The sequence below is a fragment of the Acomys russatus genome, chromosome 29 (genome assembly GCF_903995435.1).
Source record: "Acomys russatus chromosome 29, mAcoRus1.1, whole genome shotgun sequence".
Taxonomy (NCBI): Eukaryota; Metazoa; Chordata; class Mammalia; order Rodentia; family Muridae; genus Acomys; species Acomys russatus.
The window spans coordinates 8,027,655-8,051,537 of record NC_067165.1 but is presented as its reverse complement, the minus strand read 5'-3'; the positions used below and the strand labels follow the sequence as shown (position 1 = coordinate 8,051,537).

The window sequence follows — 23,883 nt, the reverse complement described above, 5'->3', positions numbered from 1 at the left end:
TATGCTCATTATGAGTTCAAAGCAGAAGTTTTATATTTTTCTAATTTTATATGTATGGTGTGTGTTCAAAGCAAGAGTTTTTTTATGTTAAGGTTTTTCTAAGAAATAGGTGTCTGTTTTGTGTTGTATTTATTCCTTGTTTCTATATTCATATGGTCTTTCTTAGTGTAGTGTACACCTGGGCCTTATCCTTGGACTAAACCTAGAATGAATGTATTTCCTTGATTATTAATTTGTTTCAATCTTGTTTTCCTGTCGAAGTTATTTTTATAAAACAGTGTTTGTTTCTCTTAGCTTATTTCTTAACCTGGCTATCATATAAATAATTGAGACTCCTTTATAATAAAAGGCTTCACAATACAATCTGAGCAATTTAAGTCTGTTCTTAGCCCTCTATGCTATTTTGTCTTACTCCCATCAAACATTCCAGCAATATTTGCACTTTGTAGCTTTCCTTGGCTCCATGTCCTTCCTACTGATCCTCCTCGGACCTCTCCTCGTGGCTGAATCTCCTACTTCCTCTCCTGGCTGGCAGGAAGCCCAGCCCTATTCTCTCTCCTGCTCATCAATTGGCTGTAAACTACTTTACTGACATATCAGAGGGACAATTGGAGAGCAGAGTTTATACAACATTTAGACAGTAAATTCTCAGAACAAAGCTTGCAACCAGACATAGGGGGCAGGGTACAGAAATCAGAATTTAAGCTACACAATAGGCAGAAGTATATGGGCAGCACAAATGGCTTTAAAACTTTTTTTTTTAAAGATGGGGCTGGAGAGATGTCTCAGAGGTTAAAAGCACTGACTGTTCTTCCAAAGGTCCTGAGTTCAATCCCCAGCACCCACAAGATGGCTCACAACTATTTATAATGAGATTTGGTGCCCTCTTCTGGCCTGCTGGCATACATGCAGGCAGAATAATGTATAAATAATAAATCTTAAAAATAATATATAAATAAAAATCTTAAAAAAAAAAAAAAAAAAAGAAAAGGACACACAATTTGGCATGGGTAGGGAGATAGGATGAATCTGGAAGGAGTTTGAGAGGGGAAAACCAGGGGACAATTATGATCAAAATACATTATATGAACTCTCAAAGAATTATCAAATTAATAGTTTGTATTTTTTCAGGAAAAAATGTAATTCTAATTATACTTTTTATTTTTGCGAGCAAAAATTGATTTAACTGTGATTTTTTTTATACATATAAATTGCTAAGCTTTACTCTTATTTGCTCCACTGCTACTTTCTCCATCCCTCTTTCCTCGCTTTTGTTGGTCCCCTCCGTCCCCTGACTCTCTCCCATTTTGCTATTATGACATATATATATATCCCAGTTCCTCCCCTTGTTCCTCTCTCTTTGGATCTCCTCCTGTCTATTTCATGTCTTATGCGCATACACACAACTGAGATTCCACATATGAGAGAAAACACGTCATCTTGGTCCTCCTGAATCTGGCTTATTTCATTTAACATGTGGATCTGTTTAACTGTATGGACCTATCTCACGCTGTTCCATACATGTTTCTCCAAGTGCCATAATCTCATTCTTCTTTAGTATATGAATAAATTCCATTGTTCATAATTCCATATTTCCTTCAAGTATCCATCTCATGACGGCCAGGTCGGTATTTTGGCTATTGCGAATAGTGCAACAGTAAACACAGAGATATGTGTATATGCTGACTTGGAGTCATTTGTGTATATGCCCAGGACTGTTGTTGCTGAATCATATTTAAGGACATCCTATTTTTAGATATGTGAGAGATTTCCATAGTGTCTGCACTAGTTTACACTCCTACTAGGAGAATATGAGGGTTCCTTTTTCCTCATACCTTGGCAAGTATTTACTGTCCTTTATTTTCTTGATAATAACAATTCTAACTGGGGTTAGAATTTTAAGGCAGTTTTAATTTTTATTTCCCTTGATGACTAAGTATGTTGAACACTTGTGCAAATATTTATTGGCTATTTAAATTTCTTCCTTTGAGAGCTGTCTATTCTATTTAATTTTAGTTCAATCGCTGATTGAATGATTTGCTTTATTGGTATTTAATTTTTGGAGTTCTTTACAGATATTAATCCCCTGTCACATATATACTTGGCAAATGTTGTCTCCCGCTCTGCAGGCTGCCTCTTTATTCTACTGATTCATTCATTTGCTGTGCAGAAGCCTTTTAATTTCACTCAATTTCATTTGCCAATTCTCGGGGCTATTTCCTGTTAATGGAATCATTTTCAGTACGCCCTTGCCTGTGTTTATATTATGAAGTGCTTTGCCTATACTTTCCTCTAGCAGTCTCAGGCCCAAATTAAGGTCTTTGATATATTTTGAATTAAAATATTGAATTTTGAATTTGAATTAACATATTGAACTAGGGCAATCAGGCAATCAGGATTTGACCCACTGAGATATCTCCCCAAACCTTGAAAGAGAGAGAGAGAGAGAGAGAGAGAGAGAGAGAGAGAGAGAGAGAGAGAGAGAGAGAGAGAGAGAGAGAGAGAGAGAGTTGGATGAAAGAAACACATCAAGTTTCATTCATGTACATGTGGGTGTATACTTTACCGGCATCCTTGTTGAAGAGACTGGCTTTTTCCCAGTTACGTGGGTGGAGTTACATGGGCTTATTTCTGACCCTCTGTTCTATTCCTGGTCCACAAATCTGTTTTCTGTCATTACCATGCATGCTGGTTTTGCTACTGTGCTGGGTAGGACAGATCCAGAGAGGTACTGTGTGTTTCAGAATTGCTTTTTTGTTTGTGATTGCTTGGACTCTTTGGAGTCTTTTGTGTCTATATACATGTTAGGGTTTTCCCCGCCTGATTATGTGAAGTCTGTCAGTCGAGTTTTCATGAGGATTGTGTTAAGTCTGTATATTACTTCCAATTTATAGACACTTCCACACAGTTAATATGTGACTCCGCGAGCATAGGAATTAATGTGTGAGTCCATGAGTATATGTTAGCATCTGCCTCAGGTGTTTTCTCTTCATTGTAGAGGTTTTCTACCTTCTTGAGTATTTTCTTTTCTCCTTCTTTTCTTTTTCTTCCTTCTTTTCTTTTCTTTTTTTTTTTTTTTAAAGCTATTGTACATCAAATTTTCTTCCCCTGATTTTAGTTCTTGGGAGGCTTGTTGTTGGCATAATACAAAAAAGGTACTCATTTTATATTTGGCACCCTTGGATAAAGTATTCTACTATCTATTTCTATCATCCTAAACAATATAAGTTTAGCTGTGAGACTATAACTATCTACTTTTCAACCCCATCAGAGACTTAAGAAGAAATAAATAAATAAATATTCAAGTACAGGCAAGCAGCCTCCAAAAGCTTAGAAATGCCAGAGATATTTGGCTGCCTGAGCAGCACCCCAAAATTCCTCCATAATGTTGAAGCATCATCTTCAGCCTTCTGGCTCAGACTATCTGACAGACTTTTCTGTAAAACAGAAATTTTAAAGGACTTGTCTATCTTATCCTTGCAAAGCCTGACAGTCAACTTTTCTGCCTCCAGTTTATTCAGTTGGGACAGTATTCTGTCTGTAATTGGCACAAGGACATTTTCTCATTCAGTGGCTATCTTGCCCCATATAAAGCCTCTGATGCTCTTTGACAGAGAATGGGGCTGCTGCCAGGAGCAGACCTGTCTCATTGTCAAAAAAGCCTTAAGCTAATAAAATCTTTAAATGCTGTATTCTGTAGATCTCTGAGGTTTTTGAAGATTTACCTGAATTGTTTGATTTTTTTTTAACTTTTTTTTTTTTTTTGGTTTTTCGAGACAGGGTTTCTCTGTGTAGCTTTGGCCATCCTGGACTCACTTTGTAGACCAGGCTGGCCTCAAACTCATAGCAATCCCCCTGCCTCTGCCTCCTGAGTGCTGGGATTAAAGGCGTGCACTACCACGCCCGGCTCTTAACTACTTTTAATCTGTAGATCTAGGAATCAGTTTTGTAATTAACCTAGTACCTAACACGACCATGAATTTGATTGTCTAACTGCTAATATGTATTTTTTAATTAACTAAATAGTTGGTAATAGCAGTTTTTAAGAGGATTAGAATTTAACAATGTGGTTTTAAGAATTACATAGGTATATTACCTTAGTTTGTTGTAACCAAATATAATCTTAAGTATGTACCAATATACAAAGATTTATACTAATGTAAGGTTTTTGGTTTATTAATGCTCTTTAGTCTCAAAATAGATTCAATAATCTACCCTTTTACTTATTTCTATAATGAACCTGTTTAAATGATAACAAACATCTATCACCCATAAAATGACCAAAACCCATCCACCCCCTTTGGGAATGGGGCATAGCTTTCTTAAATTGCTTCCTGCTGATTTGGGACATTGTTTGTTGTTGTTGTTGTTGGAGGGGGGGGGACCCAAGAAAATTTGGATATTATCCAGTCTTATAAAGCTAACTGTAATTTTTGCTGTCCTGTCTCTGAATGCTGAGATAGTTCAGAGCTTAACTGAAGTCCTCTTGACTGGAACAGTCTGTGGTGCTGGATGGTCTAGTAGCCATTTTGGAAAACTGTCCTGGATACAGGTTTTCAAGGAAACAGTTACTGAGGCCGTCTGTGAGGTAGGATCACCTAGGCTACTTATCTTGTCTATTTTGGTGTCTGGCCCTCTTGCTATGCAAAGTATTAACTTCAAAGGTATTGTAAATTTTTGTATTAATCTTTATATAGCCTGTGCACTGAGCAAGGTTCAGTTAAAGATGATTTTCTGCTCTGTATTCACGCAGGTAGAGAACCAAACTGTAATATAAATTTTAATCTATGACATTTAAAAGAATGACATAATAAGTCCTGAGGAATTTGTAGCCAAAGATTTACCAGACATGCATAGTTGAAGTCCTGGCCAGAGATATTTTCAGTCTCAGTCAGTCTCAGAGGTGTTTCCATGTGGAGGGATCAGCAAATTACATTACCTGTTCTGTTTTGTCTTCTTGATTTCTTTCCTTTTGTCTGTAGCCAAGATCTTCAGGAGGTTCCTCCCTCCCCACCCCACCCCCACCCTATAAAATCTGATTTCTAACAGTTTGAATAGAATACATAGCTTTTTGTTTCCTGTTGACACAAGAACATATTTTCCTCCCTAGAGTAACACATTTCCTGTCTTCCATTTTGGCATTAGGCCCTTTACATGCTGATCTAATTCAGTAGTACTTTCTAAAATCCAGTGTATCTTAGCAGGTGTGCTACTTGTCTCATTAAAAAAAATAAAATTAAATTAACAAATCATTAATTAACCTATTTTGGGGAGATATTATATTCCCCGTCTCCTTTAAGACCACACTTAAAAATTATTGTTATACCTTTGCATAACTGTTTGACCTACAGGATTATAAGTTATATCTGTGACAGGTTTTATGTCATAATGTCTAAAATATTGTATTTCAACGGATATACACGCTGAAGCACCATCAGCTCCCAATTTGCAAAGGCATCTCTAAGAAAGTCACCATCTTTAACAAATTTTTATCCTTAGACTCATGATCTCTAAGAATTTAAGGCCAAAGCCCACTGGAATTCTGAATATGAACCTATGGCATGGTGTATGTATTTCAATTTTCCAAACCATCCAAAATGGAGCACACAAGCCACTGCATGACCTTGTTCCAAGGCAATACCAAAGAGGATCTGCATTTCTACTTTAGCATATAGACCTTCATCCAGTAACTGAACCTTGAGAATACACACACACACACACACACACACACACACACACACACACACACACACACACACACACATCTAGTCTGACCATGGTGGCCTACAGCTGAAGACTGTCTACCCAGCATCTCAATGGGCTTCCGTTCCGCAATTTCGTCAAAGCCTTTGTGGACTCTTCTTTCATCTCGAATAACATCTTTTGTTGTTATTGTAAATTTCAGATTGGATTTCTCAGAAGGTTCCCTATTTTAATTCAAAGATTCCTCAAACCTCTGTTCTATGGCCTTTAACTTAGTATCTTTTTTTTTTTTTTTTCAGTCTCTTCTTTCTCCAAGTCTGTCTTATTCTGATATCTCTCAAAGAGGATGTACAAAACTGAAATCATCACTGAAAAAAAAAATTATTAGTATGTTAAGAGAAACAAACTCAAATAGAATCCAGAGACACTGTGTCACCCTCCATTTTCAACACAGAAAATAGTTTTTCTTTTTTTCAATCTCCCAATCTTTCCCTAAGGATTTTACTTTCTTAGACCCAGCTTCCCTCTAGACCTTAACAGTTCATATGCTTGAGGCTTCTCAGTCTCCTAATCCTTTTTGTTGTTGTTGTTTTTCGAGGCAGGCTTTCTCTGTGTAACAGCTCTGGCTGTCCTGAAACTTGTTGTGTAGACCAGGCTGGCCTCGAACTCACAGAGATTCACCTGCCCATGCCTCCCACGTGCTGGGATTAAAGGCATGCACCACCATCACCTGGCTTCTGGCTCCTAATTCTAAGGAGAGGCTTTTTCTGCCTTTCTCGTAGCATTCTGTCCCCTCCCCCATTCTGGGAAATTATCGGGTCCACAAGTGTTTGTTCCTCTGGCCTGCGGGAGTCAGGCCAGCAAGAGCCCCTTCTCAAAGAGATTTCTCTTCCTGCCTTGGCTAGGAAAATATGGCTTTGAGAAGCTCACTTGCATTAAAGAGCCATTTTTGCTTTCTTACCAAGGACTTTCTAAAAGAACTGTCTCTCTGGGGTTTGTATCAGTTTTCGTATTTTTGCAGCTGGCTGGAGGCCTTGCTGCTCTGTGAGGAGTCTGTCTAATCAGGAAGATGGGAGCTCTTGCCTTAGAAACTGCAGATGCTCTATTTTTCTTTAAGGAGCAGAGCTAAGAAACTACCCCATGGTTTTACTTTCTACATAAGCTCTTGCTAGATTACTGTGAATTCTGCCCCACATTGGGTGCCAGTATGTTAAGGTTATTTTTTATAAAACTGTGTTTGTTTCTCAGTTTCTCTCTTAACCCAGCTATCACATGATTGACTCTTTTCTATTTGTTGAATAACACAATAACTGAGCAGTTATTACTCTAAGCTAATTTGGTTTCCTCCCAGCATACATCCCAGAGATACTTGCACTTTGTAGCATTCTCTGTTCCATCTTTCTCTCCAGATGTCTCCTGGACTTCATCCCATGGCTTCTTCCTCTAAATCCTCCCTCCCTGTCTGACAGGAAGTCCAGCCCCAGTCTTTCCCCTGCTCAGTGATTGGCTGTAAGCTGCTTTATTGGCATATCGGGAGACAATTGGGGAGCAGAGTCACAACACTGAGACAGGGATTCTCAGAACAAAGATTGTCACCACATGTGGGAAGTACAGAAATCAGCATTTGAATTACACAGTAGCCTTACGCCTACATGAAGCAGGCTCACAGTTTAGAGAGAACCACCAGACATAGTTCAGAAGATACTCAGATGAAGTATGGGACAGCCCCCCTCTTTTTCTGGAAAAAGCAGGTTTGGACCCAGCTTTTCTCCTTGACTTTTCTCAGCAGCTGCCTCTGTCCTAAGCATGGAGCCTCTGTTATATATTTACAAATATGCCACTAAGCTTTTTTTTTTAAAGACAAGGCTTGAATAAAAGCGATTTTCTATCTCAAATATTCCCCATTTTTCAAACTGAAAATAACCTTCAGCCAGAGAGGAAGTGTGTGTGTGTGTGTGTGTGTGTGTGTGTGTGTGTGTGTGTGTGATATGTAATCATATTATAACCTCAAAAATTAAAAAAAAAGAGGGAATATTTTGGAAAAGTAAATTTTAAGTACTTTGTTTAATTTGTAAAAATCTAACTGAATGAAAGATATTTTTTCCCTTTACAAATAATTTACCAGTATAGTGATATCATGTAGATGTTTTTCTGTTCTGTCTCTTTTTTTCTATAAGATGTTCATTTATTCATTAAGTGAATGTTAAATAGAGACGGTAAAAAGGAAATATATGTGTGTGTGTGTGTGTGTGTGTGTGTGTGTGTGTGTGTGTATGTATGTATATTTTTTTTAATGGCATGGTTGGTAGAAGATGCCACTCTAGGCTTGACTCAGTTCTTTGTCCTACGGTCATCCCTTGATAGACATAGATGAAAGTTCTTTATGTCTTTTTTTTCTTTTGAAGGTCAGATTCAAAGTTAAATTCTTATGGGCAGATTAAACACATAATTTTCCAAGAAGAAATAAAAAAGTGATAGTCTCATGGTTAAAGGGGAGACCAGTCGTCTTTCTCTAGACTGTAGATAGCTACATGGAGACCAAGGTGTTTTCTCCCAGCATCCTTCTGCTGCAACCCAGTTCCACCTACCCAAAGTGCCGTGCTGGAGCCTAAGCATTAACCGTGAAGTTCTTTGGAGGAAACTTAAAACCCAAAACTGTAGCACAGCCTTATTTACTAATGACCACAGTAAATCAAGGAAAGACAAGTCTCCAGAATATTGTTTAATTCATTACCCACATGCTATATTACAATTCTAAGGTGAAATGTCCCCCACAGGCTTATATTTTTAAACACTGGCTCTCTGGCTGGTGTTACTATTTTGAGAACTTTTGAACTGGAGCCACACTGTGTGAAGTGGCCACTGATTACAGCCTGGCCCCGTCTCTTCCCCAAGCTCCCTGCTTTGACCTCTGACATGGTGTAACCAGTTTTGCTTCGTGGTCAAGCCTTCTCCACCACTATGGACTGCCTTCTAAACTTTAGTCTAAAGTCTGCCCTTCCCCCCTAAGTCGTTTTCTGTCACAACTATGAAAAAAATGTACACAGAAAATTGGAAGCAAAAGTGACGCCTTGCCCTCAAGGCATCCTTTCTGTCGTCGCATACAACATATGCCCTTTCACTAGCACTAGGATCTTCAACAATTACAGCTATCTTCTCCCCACCTGTGCTACCTGCTACCTCAAGGGTTCACCTCTCTTTCCAAGGCCACCAAGTTGTGCCTTTCTCACATCCTTCCGCCCCTTTTCTGCCACTTCTCACTGTAGACCAACCTAAACTAAGCAAGCGATAACAATGCCACGGCCTGACTATCATGTTCTCTGGAGGTTTCCTCTGCCAAAGAAACTGGTTCACTACTTGAAAATTCAGCCTAACTCACATTTTCATAGCATGGGTATAATTCAGCCAGATTCACTACCGGAATTAACACAAATGTCCTCTAACTCAGTTCTAGATAAAAAGCCCTCATTCTCCCTGCCCCTCCCCGCCAAAAAAAAAAAAAAAATTATGTGCACAGTCCTTTCTGAGTCTCTGTTAGGGTTCTGCTCTGTCTCTTACCACTTACACACTGTGGGGATCTCTTAGCCCACAGCTCCAGACTTTCCCACATTTCCCCCACAAACCAAAGGCCCAGAAATCACATGGCCAGGTTTATCACAGCAACAGTCCTACTGATTGGTACCAACTTCTTGTATTTGATCATTGTCAGTTGGTTATCACTGTGACAGAATAACTGACAAAGCCGTTTAGAAGGTGAAAGGAATTAGTCTAGCTCAGGGTTTGAAAAAAGTCCATCAAGGCGAGGAAAGGCGTAACGGTCGGGGCAGCTTGTGCCTATGGCAGTGTCAGTGGAAAGTGAGGTCATGTCAGAGCTCAGGAGAAAGTTTGGCCTGGAAGGAGGCCTGGACTGTAGCCCTCAAACAACGCCTCCATCCCAGAAAGCTACTATCTCCCCTTAGATAACATCTCCCAAAGGTTTCAAATCCTCCTAAAACAGCATCATCAGCTAACGACCAACTGTTCAAATGTTTCTCTGGTCAGTCTCTGGTCAGTCCAAACTGAGATATACTATAAAAATGAAGCACACAAAATGGCCAAGTCATAACAGCAAGAAGAGAATATAAAATATAATAATTTTACATGTGTTACATCCTGGAGTAATAACAACTTGGCTAGACCTGGTCAAAGGAAGCGTTCTTTTAATTAATTTTACTTCTGTGCTTTTACTTTTTAATGTGAGTGCCATAAAAATTAACATTACATATATGATTTGCCTTATGCAGCCTTATGTCAGTCAAGACTCTGAAGTAGAGATTCTCAAACATGGTTGATTTGGCCAGCTCAGACACTCTGTAGCAATATTTGGAGATAGTTTGCACAACGGGGAGGGAAAGAGGACACTGCTACTTGGCAGAGACCTAGGTGCTGCTTAAGACCCTGCAACAGGAAGGCCATCCTGTTACAGAAGGAATAGCTGCTCCAGAGTGTCAAAGTGCTGAGGTTGAGAAACTTGGCTGTGAAGTAATCGTTATGGGGACAACACCAAAGGGGTATGCAACTAAAAATCCTTAGCTTGTCAGGGAGAGGGAAAAGAGAAATAAACAAAAATTAGCAGAAGTAAACACAAAAGCCAGCTAGGTAGTAGACTAACTCCAAGTATATTCACACTTATATTAGATACATAAAAAAGAAATTGTATACTATTTTTAGGGCACATGTAGAGATGGGAAAAGAGAAAGCTAAAAATGAGCCCCAACCCAAAGAAAACTATCATACTATCATGGCTATGTTAATATGGGAAAAACAAAACTTTATTGCCAAAAGTATTATCAATAGATACATAGTATTTTATGGCAATTAAAATGTCAATCCAGAAAGAACACACATGAACCCTAAATTGGTATGCACTCACTAACAGTACTCCAAAAAGTACAATGGGAAAAGAGCTGATGGTCTCATTTTGGGTAAAGAAGTTATATTCCTGATTAAAGCCCCCCTTTTTTTTTTGTTTATTTGTTTGTTTGTTTGTTTTTTCAAGACAAGGTCTCTCTGTGTTAGCCTTGGCTGTCCTGGACTCGCTTTGTACTGTGGACTCACAGTGATCTACCTGCCTCTGCCTCCCAGTGCTGGGATTAAAGGCATGTGCTACTACACCCAGCGATTAAAGCCCTTTTGACAAAGAACTCTCCAGACCTGCAACGCTTTGCTAGAGAACAATTCCAAACACTGAATGGAAGAAATTAGACCAAAACAGCAACTTATTTTAGACTATAATAAACTAATGAGCACTTCCCAACTCAGTTTTGATTAGGCAGTAGACAGTATAACCGTAATCCTAGCAGTTGCAACAGATAACACAAAAAAAAATAATGTCACTGGCCATTTTCTTTCATGAATTTAGAAGCTGAAATTCTAAATAAGGTATCAACAAACTAAACAATCTGACACCTAAAGCTTGTAATACATAATGGCTCGCTTAGATTAATTCCAGGAAGCAAAGTAGATTCAACATTTGAAAAAAAAATCAATTGCTTAACCATATTTACAGAGTAAGAAGAAAACCAATATAATCATCAAGAGCAACAATGAAAACATTAAAACATGATGAAGTTCAATACTCACCTAAGACAAAAGCAGAGAGAGAGAGAGAGAGAGACTAAATCTGGAATGGCTCTGTGTGGAGGTGCACACCTGCAAGCCCAGTACTTCAGCAGCTGAGAAAGGGGATCTGTCCTGAGTTCAAGATTTGGGTGATATAGTGAGTTCCAGGCCAGCCTGAGACACACTATGAAGCTATGTCTCAAGAATACTAAAAAGAGTGAAATGGTTCATCAGGTAAAAGTGAACATCTCCAAGCCTAACAACCTGAGTTTGGGGACTGACACCTGCAGCTAAGCTATAGGGGTAAGATTTACATCCTATATTTACAGCCATCACAAAACTCACTATTTAGCATATCAGCATAAAATAAAATCTTTTAAGGTATGAAAATTGGAACAGAAGTAAAATGTTATTTACAGATAATGAATAAATACATCAAGGCAGATATGTGCATGTTATCACACAGAAATTAATTGTATTTCTGCAAGTTTAGGGAACAGTGGAATTTATAAAACAGTAACATTGACCACAATGCTTAAAAAGTCATTGATCATGAACAAATCTAATAAAAATGTGCAACAGAGTTCAACATAGAAAACCACAGGGCTGGAGAGATGGCTCAGTGGTTAAGAGCACTGGCTGCTCTTCCAGAGGTCCTGAGTTCAATTCCCAGCAACCACATGGTGGCTCACAACCATCTATAATGTGATCTGCTGCCCCCTTCTGGACTGCAGTTGTACATGCAGGCAGAGCACTGTATATTAATAACAAATACATAAATATTTAAAAAAGAAAAGAAAACCACAAACTGTTGCTGAGAGAATTTAAAGACCTTAGAATGTTCCTGGAGAGCACGTTGTGGTTTGTTGAAATGAAAATGGCCCCCATAGGCTTGTGGGAAATGGCACTATTGGGAGGTGTGGCCTTGTTGAAGAAAGAGTGTCATAGGGTTGGGCTTTGAGGTTTCAAGGGCTCAAACCAGGCCCAACGTCACTCTCACTTCCTCCTCCCGGATGTAGGACTCTTAACTACTTCTCCAGCACCGTGTCTGCCTGTGTGGCACTAGGCTTCCTGCCTCGGTTAAATGTTTTCTTGTATAAGAGTTGCTGTGGTCCTGGTGTCTCTTCACAGCTACTTATGGTTCAGTCAAAGAGAGGGAGCAGGAGACAAGGGTGGTTGGAAGAAGTGCACACCAGGAGTGGCATGCTGCCCACAGCTACCTCCGCTGTCACTTATGTGCACAGACCCAAGTCTTGGGCAGCATCCTGCTGGAAGACCCTGCTATTCAGGTCACAGTCCACCATAACCAGATAGCTTTCTGAGCTCAGCGCAAAATGGAGGACTCCCTTTCTCAGTGGGACTTCTTGCCCGACCTTACCTGGAGAGTGTCTCTAGGCACATATGCTTGACCTTGCTTGGAGGATAACCCTGCACAGGGCTAAGTGACTCAACACAGGAGTCCTGCTCCTTTGATTGCCCATATTATAATTAGGTACTTGTTGTGACCAATCAATCCTTCCTGCCCATAACCCTAAGAACTTTTATATACCTCATCCCTAAAGCAACAAATAAGCTGCCTCTCTGAAGCTGATCCCGGAAGTCTTGTCTGTCATACTCATGCCCATCTTAACCCCATTTGTCCACCCTTCTGTTTCTTTTGTCCTCATGGGCTGGTGGTGAATGACCCCTGAGGGAAAGGAAGACCACATCTGGTGCCTGAACGGGGACCCCAGAATGCTCAGAGTTTGTGAGTACCCCTCCCCCACAGAGTAGAGGCATTTTCGTCAGACCATCCCACCTGAGGATTGATGGCTCCTTTCCTTTCTGTTTTACTTTCAGTTTGCTTTGCACCTTTGTGTGGGACTGGATACAGTTTGCAGATAACTGAAGCCTTTCAGTCAGGGTGTTTGAGTAGGTTTTTTGTTGTTGTTGTTGTTTTATTTGGTTTTGTTTTGTATAATGGGGAACTCAACATCACATCAGAGACTCTCCCAAATTCATTCCCTTAGAGCCTCACTTAAATCTAGAGGCCTTAAAATCTCCCAAAAAGAGGGCCTAGAGTTCTGGAGTGAAGTGCTCCAACGTGCACTATGTTGGCAGATATTTCCAACCATAATATCTGGATCCATGTTGTCTACCTGGCTGGTAAAATGTGAGTTCAGGGAGGCTACCTTTTGCCCCTCTCCTTCCTTCCCATAACAGCTGCTATCCAACAGTGCATAAGGAAAAAACCCCTAACCCAAGGAGGACCCATTAGGGGAGGAAACACAGGAGGATAAAGGAGAAGGCTCAAATGAGAAGGAAGACGCTGAGGATTTCCCAGTCACTGACCTAGCCGCTCTAGAAAAGGCAATTGATTTAATTAGACAGAAGTTACTCGCCAATCGATAGCGCCCCTCCCCCCTTAACCGTCTTCTTCCTCCCTAAGAGCCTTCATTGGCTATGGAACCTGGAAATTAGGATCAAAGCTCCTAAAAACACTCAGACGGACCCTCCCCCACCATTGGCTCCACCATCTATGGCACCCCTCCCCCATCATGGCCATTAAGAAGCTCTGTAATATCAGAGACACTGGGAACAACTGTTCCCTGCCCCCTCAGCCACAGTTGCCTGGGGGTCTAGAACCTGTGCCCATAGGAACTTTCCTCTTAATCTAGGTATAACAAGACAGTGTCCTCTGGCTTGGTATCCTCTCCCAGCAACAGACTTAAAAGAATTGTGCACCAAGCTACCCACAAGGATGGAATTCATGCTCCATGCACCAAGTCTATTTGGCAAAGTTTCACTACATCCCTATAACTCCCCAGGACTGGAGAGATATATGCCGATCTACTCTCCCTAGCCCTCTATTCATACAATGGGAGGCCCTGTTGGGAAATGACTGTCAGATGCAAGCTAGGAAAAATGAGTTACATAATCAACAAACAGGATCCCAGCAAGGACACCCCTAAGCTCAATGAATAAACTGGAATTATGAACAACTGTTCAGCCAGGGTAATTTCTCCACAGAGACTCAGCAGGCTTTACTCCCTGCTGGCTGCTTTGAGCAGATCCGCTAATGTACATTTCAGGCCCGGGACCATTTAATACATTTGCCCACAGGGCCTGGAGAGGTTTCTTCACTGACCTTCCTAAAACAAAAACCAGCCAAGACTCTCCAAAACTTCATACTAAGGATATAAGCCTGTTTAGATAGAAAAATAACAGACACTGCAGCAAAAGTGATGATCCTAAATAATCATATCTGGGAAGGAATGGCCCCAGAGCACAGGCAAGCATGCCAAGGACTAAAAAATGAACATTATGACAAATGGAGCATGGCTAACCATGATACTGGGGCTGCCTTGAATCAGGCCTCCTCTCTCCCTCCAAGCCTTCGCTGCAGCACAGTATAATTCAAAATGTTTTAAATGTGGGGATACCAGACAATGGAAAGGAGACTGCCCAAAAAATTACCCAACTACTCTAAAACCCCCTGAATCTATTTATTTCTGCTGTAGAAAAGGCTTTCATTTGCAAAGAGACTGTAAATCCAAATATGACAAAAAATGGCAAGCCACTGCTACCTTTAAACTCCTTGCATGGCAACCTTTACCCCCAACAATAAGAGGGGAAAACCCACCAGTCCACTGGGCCACTAAAGTATTAGAAATATCTCAGTCAAAATTGACAAAACACATTTTAAGTTCCTGAGAGACACAGGAGCAGATAAGGCCATTCTAAGATGAGCTGAGGTTGCTTCACTTTGGACTCTTCTACCAGGGCCTCAAGTGTTGGGAGTAGGCGGTCTCTCCCAAACATTTATTACCCAAGACTTTCATACATGGGATAACCCAGATAGAACAAATGGTACCATTAGACTCCTGGTGGCCAATGTGGCCACAGATCTACTGGGTAGAGATATTCTGGAAGATTTAAGTGTGGCCCTTACTGTTGGAGGAGAAGAATGCCTCCAACTAGAGGATTATCAAAAAAAAAAAAAAAAAAAAAAAAAAAAAAAAAATATATATATATATATATATATATATATATATATATATATATATATATATATATATATATCAAGATTAAAAAAAACCCCAACTCTAAGGGCCATGGTTGAATATGTTACTCCTGCTTAGAAAGAGTCACAGAAGATCCAGTCTGGATGGAACAATGGCTTCGAAACAGAGAGAAATTAACAATTTTGCAACAGTTTGTTAAGCACAATTAGACATGGGATACATTTGTCCTTCTAGAAGCCCCTGGAATACCCCAGTCTTTGTAATTAAAAGGAAAACTGAGACCTGGAGGCTCCTCCGGGATTTAAGAGTGATCAATACAACCATGAAAATTTCAGGCTCGCCTCAGCATGGCCTCCCCCTTGCTTCTGCCAATACTTGTAAATACCCCACTATTAGTTTCAGACATTAAAGATTTCTTCTTTTCAATACTGGCCCATGAACAAGATTACAAACATGTCGCCTTCTCAGGATCCAGTGTCAATAATCCAGGACCAGCAAAAAGGTACGAGTGGAGAGAACTCCCTCCAGGTGTGGCTGACAGCCCTACCATTTGCCAAGAAGCTGTAGCCCACACATTAAGATCTCTCACTAAATCAGGCCTCCATGTATAGCCTTAGATGGATGACCTATCAATACGGCAAGACAAAAGACAGGATCAAAACCTAACTTTAGACAATCTTAAACAATGAGCATGAAGGCTCTAAAAAGAAAAAACAAAACAACAACAACAACAAAAAAAAACAACAAACAAACGAGGCTTTACAATAGCAGAGTATAAGATCCAACTTGTTCCTCCCATCACGTTCCTAGGGACAGAGATTATCCTAATCTCAATCCAGCCAGCTAAATCTGCTGTTATTGACCGTCCCAGCCCACTAACCCTAAATAACCTTCAGAGCTTCTTAGGTAATATTAATTGGTTTAGACCTTGGCTTCCCACACAGAACAGTCAATTACAGTCTGTACTTGACTTACTCAAGGGTGACAAAGACTCCTCCTCTCGTTGCTCTTTGACACCAGCATCCAAGGAGGCCCTTTGCTCTGTTAACAATCACATTAAAAATGTCTTCATGGCTGTCTATAATCCACAGCAGCCAATCCAAGTCCTAATATTCAGTTCCTCTGCCATGGTAGTTGGAGCCTTATATCAACCTCAGGGACCCTATAATGGCTCCATACACCAATAGGGGGAATGCCTTGATTGCTAACTGAGGTTGATGCATTATCCACTAAAGTAAGGACAGGAAGAGAGCATACCTTACAAATTATAGGCAAAGAACTTGATATAATTGTTTTCCCCTTCCTCCTCCCAGACATCCAATGGCTCGTGAGAACCATTCCTCTTTTGATAATAGCCTCATTGGCTTCCAGGGACAGATAGAAAACTACCATCTCAAGGACAGAGTTCTGCCAACTACACCACTCCTTAGGTGGCTCCTTCCTCATTTACTCTCCCAATTCCCTATCCCATAGGGCCCTCACAGCTTTTACAGATGGCGAGCAACAAGGAGCCACCTACACGATATATCAAGGAGACACTAACTCTGAGTCGTATTTTCCCCCCTCACAGATAAATCTACTCAATTCAAAGAACTGTACGCCATCTTTCTGGTCCTGGTATACCCAAAAGAACCATTAATCTATATTCAGACAGTATTCATGCAGTCAACCTACTCCCTTGGCTAGCCCACTGCTATGGCAAGTTTGATGATAATCCCCTTTCTCCCTTATTAATAAAAATCTCAAAAACACTTCAAACAAGAACATGCTACATTTTTATCAACTATATACGGTCACATTTATCCCTCCACAGACCCCTCTCTGATGATAAAGCCTTAGCCAATAAGTTTTCCATAACCTGGGCCTTTACTACATTTTACCCTTCACTGTTAAAGAACTCCATCAACTAATCCATATGAAGCTGAAAGAGCTACAACTTAAATTCCCCCAACAACCTCACAAAACACCTTAAATGCTTTTTTTTTTTTTTTGAGATGGGGTTTCTGTGTGTAGCCTTGGCTGTCCTGGACCTGCTTTGTAGACCAAAGAAACCAGAAACTTCCATTTAAAGGCTGGGCTTGAACTCACAGAGATCCTCTTGCCTCTGCCTATGGTACCCAGATTAAATACATCCTTAAAGCTTGTTCTTCTTGTGCCTCTCTAAGACACATCCCTGCTATACAGCAGTTGGGCACCAATCCCAGAGGCTTTAAGGCCAGTGCTCTCTAGCAAATTGTTGTCATCTGTATTCAATCATTAGTTAGACAAAAGTTTGTATTTCTCACCATCGATACCTATTCCCATTTCACTTAGGCTATGGCACAGAAAACTCAAAAGAATTAATACAATACATGATCTCCACTTTCAATATTAAGGGGCTTCCTCTCCAAATTAAAACTTGTAAGGGACTGGATTTCAAAAGCTACCAATTTCAAAATTCTTGCAAAACTTGGAAAATTATCCACAACACTGGCATCCCCCACAATCCTCAGGGCCAAGCCATCATTGAAAGAACACATCAAACACTTAAAATACAAATATTTAAACAAACACAAGGCTCCCTAGCACCAAACACTCAAATAAACCTGGCACCGTTCACACTCAACCTGTTAAATGTCCATGCTACCCAGGACAACCCTCCCATTGTCCATCACTGGAGTCAGCCACCATGTATACCATCCATCTTGGCCAGATGGAAGGATCCACTTGAAGGCTGTTGGAGGGGGCCCAACCTCCTATTAACAGTAGGAAAGGGATTTGTATCTTTCCATAGGATCAACCTCACCCCGTCTGTGGACCAGCCCGAAATGCCCTACTTAACAGCTCCCGTCAAGAAGATAGCATGCCTGGCACCCACAGAGATGGCAAAAAGGAAGCAGTGCAGACAGCTGAGGACATGCAATCTGGAAGGACATCCACACCCTCATTGACCCAGCCCAACATAGTTGCCCACTCCAAGCCTCTTTCTCTGTCATTCTAACGGCTGTTTTTTTTTTTTTTTTTACCCTGCTTAATTACTAACGCCTCAGCTACCCTCCATCAAGTGACCTCCATATCTCTCGACAGCTTGTACCTGCAGCTAAGCCCGTGCTAACTCATCATAGCATTGTTTGTGTGTTTAAGATTTATTTATCATATATACACAGTGCTCTGCCTGCATGTACACCTGCATGACAGAAGAGGGCACATGATCTCATTATAGATGGTTGTGAGCCGTCATGAGGTTGCTGGGAATTGAACTCAGGACCTTTGGAAGAGCAGACAGTGCCTTTAACCTCTGAGCCATCCCTTCAGCCCCATCATAGAATTGTTTTACAGGAAAAACAAATGGGAGAATAAGATTGACAGCATCCTGGAATAAATACATTCAACATGTTGCTGGTACCATCCCATTCACCACACACCCCAAAGAGCATTCTGGGTTAATGATGCAGCCAACCGGTGAACCAAAGCAAGGTTTGGGTTGTGATATCTTGTGGTCCGATCCCTACAAGGAAGTCGTAGGTTGGGTTGAAAATGGCCAGAAGCATCACATTTGGTATACAAGTGGCGTGTGACTTCTCCACAAGTATGGTCTGAATTTTGTAAGTAGAGCTCATCAGGTGGCCGAAGACAAATATGAAATTTTTGCAAGAAAGCAGTTGGTTACTCTGTTTCCCGCAACTCATATTGTGGGGAATTTGACAATGCAGGTGCTGTCCTGGCTGTGGATGAAGCACTGATATGTTCCTTTCAGGTCTTAAAGACTGTGGGGGCGGGGGGTGGGGAGTGGGGGGGAAGCTCAATATCTCAAGACCTGCAACACCTCCAAGGGATGTGATGACCCAGGAAACAGAAACAGATTCCATTTGACCTGCCTATTTGGAATTCTTCATTTATAAAGCTGTAGTGTGTGGTGGTCAGCTTGCTCAGGTAGATCAGTATTTGGTGCTATACATCCCATGTTCTATTTACAGAATGGCAATTGTTGGTTGTAACAGGAGGTGAAAACTGCTCCACTCTCAAGAAAGAACATTTTTGTTATTTAGTTCTCAAACCACTTTAATGGTGGAAGTATACACTCTAGAATACTTTTTTTTTTTTTTTTTTTTTTTTTTTTTTAGGCTTTTCAAGACAGGGTTTCTCTGCATACCCTTGGCTGTCCTGGCTGGCCTCGAACTCACGTCAATCCACCTGCCTCAGCCTCCCTGAGTGCTGGGATTACAGGCGTGCACCACTGCACCTGGCTTCACTCTAGTGTCTTGTCTGAGGAGTAAGAGTGTCATAGATCAGGATTTTAAAAAATTGGTATGAGTTAGAAATCATGCAACTGCTTGTTTCCTCATGAAGAGATTCTTGGGTATTCTAAATATTTACATATTATTGTTGTATACAGTTAATGGAAACTACTGACTACTTTTTTAACTTAAAATTTTTGCTTCAAAGGGATTGTTTTTTTCTCCCATCTTGTCATGTATAAGCCGGTTTTTATAGTTCTCAACAGGAAGAGCTGGAAAGACCAGTTAGTGGTTAAGAGCACTTACTGCTCTTGCAGAGGCCCCAGGTTTGGCTCCCATGGTGGTCCACAACTACCTGTAACTCCAGTTCCAGGGGATTTGATGTCCTCTTCTGCACTGCTTGGGTACCAAGAAAACACATGGTGTACACACACACATGCAGGCCAAACACTTATACACATAAAACAAAGATAATAAATCTTTTAAACCTGTGCATGTGTGTGTGTGCACATGTACACATGTGTGTGCCTGTGTGTGTGCGCATGTGTTTGTGTGTGCACATATGCATGTGCACGTGTATGTGTGTGTGTGTGTGTGTGTGTGTACATATAATTTTCAACAGGAGTGACTGCCACCCTATCAGCATTAGTACTACAATGGATATTTAATATAATCACACCATATTCTCTTAAAATTTCTATTAAAGTATATTTATTCAACAAAAATGATACATTTAAGAATTATGACGTACAGTATACAAAGCAAGTTTCTCAGCATTTTCAAAATTTTGGCATGTTACTCTTTAAGATCTTGGGACAATAAATCAGTGTTTCCAGTAACTCTTCCAAAATTCAAAGTTGTGGTGATTTTTAACATAATCCAATAATCTTCACAACCTGCTATTCTTAAAATGACAACTAAAGGTATCTTTTAAATTTTCTGTGATATTTTTCTAAAGCAAAAATTTCCACTGAAATATACAATGGCAGCCCAATCCCAAATACAAGGTGGCATACACATGCCATATTCTTGTGGATTCCAAAATAGAATTTTAATTTTGAGTAGCAATATGTCTGTTGAAATAATTGATGATTAAAGCTAGTAATATATTTATAATTTCCACAAACCACATTCATTATGTAATTCTTTTTTAACAGTTGAATTGAGCCTGAACACATCTTTTATTTTATTTGTTTACTGGTTTTTTTAGACAGGGTTTCTATGTGCAGACTTGGACTCACTTTGTAGACCATATTGGCCTCAAACTCACAGAAATCCACCTGCCTCTGCCTCCCGAGTGCTGGGATTACAGGTGTGCATCACCACACCTTGCTGAACACGTCTATTTTGAAAGCCTCAAGTTATAGAAGCAATACAGTCCTAGATGAGTGACCAGTGTAGGCAAAGGTTATTTTGCAATTCAAATGTTGATTTCTGTACCTCCTGCACCCCCATATTTGGCTGTAATCCTTGTTCTGAGAACCTCCTGTCTCAATGTTGTGTAAGCACTGCTCCACAGTGGTCCCCTGGTATGCCAATAAAGCAACTTACAGCCAATCACTGAGCAGAGGAGAAAATGGGACTGGACTTCCTGCCAGCCAGAGGAGGAGGAGGAGTCAGAAGAGGAAGTACAGGGATTCAGCCACAGGAGAGATCCAAGATGGTATCAGAAGATGGAGCTGGAACAGGAAAAGCCACAAAGAGCAAATATCTCTGAGGTGTATGCTGGGAGGAAACCAAATTAGCTTAAAGAGTTGAGAATAGAGTTAAAACTGCTCAGGATTGTGCTGTGAAGCTTGTTAAAATAATATAATGGAGTCTCAATTGTTTGTGTGATAGCCAGGCTAAGAAAGAAACTATGAGAAACAAACACATTTGTATAAAAACAACATTAACAAACCAAAATCGTGAGAATTTTGTTTAAAAAAAAAAACATAGAAATGTTATGGGGATATGTTTTTGTTCTAATCCTATATATGGACTATGGGACTGCTTCAGATTGTCCACAGAAGTTGACTGTGATTTGCCTTGGGCTTTAGCAGGCGTGTGGGTTTTGCCAGCTATAGATAGTTTCTGTGAGTGTATAGAAAATGTGAGAGCACCAATATCGTGTCCCAGCCCGCGGGAAAAATTGAATCAGGGTTCACCTGAAAGCGGGAGTGGGGGTTGAAAGTAGGATACAGAGATGTGAGAAATAACTAATCAAATCAGGAAAGTTCTGATCAATATTCTCTTCAATGCGGACGAGTAAGACTTTATATAGTAAGGTCAATAGGATCTATTCTGATCCCTCTCTCCCTAGCTCCCAAGGCAAGAAGAACACAATAGCCTGAATAGCTCCCTGTAAGAACCTATTACCGAGTAGCTCTCTCTGAAAGGATTTCCTTAACCTTCCATGTGTTTCTCAGTAGGGACTTCCCTACTTCTTTCAAAGGTAAATAGTCCAAGCATGGCCTGGAACACAAAGACCTCCTCCGGCAGAGCTCAGCAACTAGAAGGTCACAGTGTGCAGCCTGAGCATGGGATTTCTGACATGGCAGAATTTAGCATGGCTTCCCACACACCAAGAGGGGGCTGCAGTGGCTGCTGCTCTTGCGGATGTTGTCGGTTGCTGGTTGGAGATTATTCTGACAATGAAGATCCTATTATGTGCTCCAAGGAACTCAGTGCCCCTGATCAGCAGGAAGTAGTTGAATGGTGCCGACACTCCCTTTCCCCTCTAACAATCTTTCTCTCCTACTTGGCATTGGGGGGCATTGGAAGTTATAGGGGTGATGTAGGGAGGTAGGAAAAGGAACTTACTAAAGTAGCCAAAAGTTCAGCTACAAGTGACACCTACATGTAGAGGTAGGCAAAATGGGGAATTCTGGTTTCTAATGATGTACAGAAAAAGGCAGAAGATGAAAGAATGAGTATTTTGTTTCAAGATGACAGCAAAAGGTTTACTGTGACTGCTGCCTTCAGGTTTTCCCCCCACTTTGCTCCCAGAGGGGTTTTTCTTGTAATTGTACAGCACAAGCCTGATAATGATGTGGATAATGACTCTGAATAGATAGGGTGGCGTCCTACAGAAATGATAGATCTGAGGTATCCTAAAGAGGCCGTCTGTTCTTACAGCATGCATTCACCTTATATAAAACAAATATTAAGTAACTAGGCTACCCAAAATAGAATTATCCCCCAAGGTTGGAAGGGTCTGGTAACAACCACGCTACAGGCTGGTCAGCAATTACAATGGTTAACATGGTAGAAGGAGGAAGCTGAGAATATTGGACAGGGAGATAGAGTCAGAGGAATGAACGTTGTCAAAGATCGGTTGCTAGGTGAAGGACAGTACTCTGATTTACAAGGACAGATTTAATTAGGTGATGTTATTCCGGAACAATGTTGTTTAGCGACTTTAAGAGCTTGGGACAAAGTTGAAGAGCCTGGGAAAAGGTTTGCCTCACTTAACTAAGATTGTACAAGGCTCTGGGGAATCCTTCTCAGATTTCCTGCAAAACTTTGTTTCGGCTGTAAACCAAGCCATGTCAAACCCTGATGCAAGACAGTTGCTGATAGAGACACTTGCATTCTTTATTACCTAAGTCATGGCCTATGGTAGTAATTGATTTAAAAGAGTGTTTTTTTCAGCACTCTGGGAGGTAGAGGCAGGTGGAGTTCAAGGCCACCCTGGTCTATAAAGTGAGCCCATGACAGCCAAGGCTACACAGACAAACTGTCCCCAAAAAACAAAACAAAACAAAACAAAACAAACAAAAAAGATTGCTTTTTAAAAATCCCCTTGCATGAGCAGGATAGAGAAAGATTTGCTTTCTCAGTATCTACTTATAATAATAGTGGACCAGTAAAAAGATATCTTTGAACAGTTCTTCCACAGAGAATATTAAAATAGTTCAACTTTATATCAATATTTTGTGCAACAACTGCTAGAAATAATTCACAGTAAATTTCCTAAATTTGTTATTTATCATTTCATGGATAATACTTTGTTGGTTGATTCTGATGGAGACACTTTAGAGAAAATGTTTAAGGAAACACAAAGAATTCTGTCATAGTGGAGATTACTGATTGCTCCTGGAAAAAGTATAAAAAGGATATTTTATTAGCTATTTGGATTACAAAACGAGTCGACCGAAAATTCAACCACAAAAGGTACAAATCTGAAGAGACCAGTTGCAAACTCTTAATTATTTTCAAGAATTGATGGGAGATATTAATTGGCTACAGCCTACCGCTGGATTAACCACTTATGAGTTAAGTAATTTGTTCCAAACATTACAAGGAGATTCAGATTTAAACAGTCCAAGATGGCTAACAGCTGAAGCAGAAAGAGTTAACCCTGGTCAAATAGAGAC

At 40.4% G+C, this 23,883-nt stretch overlaps 1 pseudogene; it reads right to left on the bottom strand.

Moving 5' to 3' along the window:
• The window catches only part of LOC127211925 (serine/threonine-protein phosphatase 2A 55 kDa regulatory subunit B alpha isoform-like), a 37,750-nt pseudogene extending 18,774 nt beyond the window's left edge, over positions 1-18,976 (bottom strand).
• Positions 18,977-23,883: the final 4,907 nt, after the last annotated feature.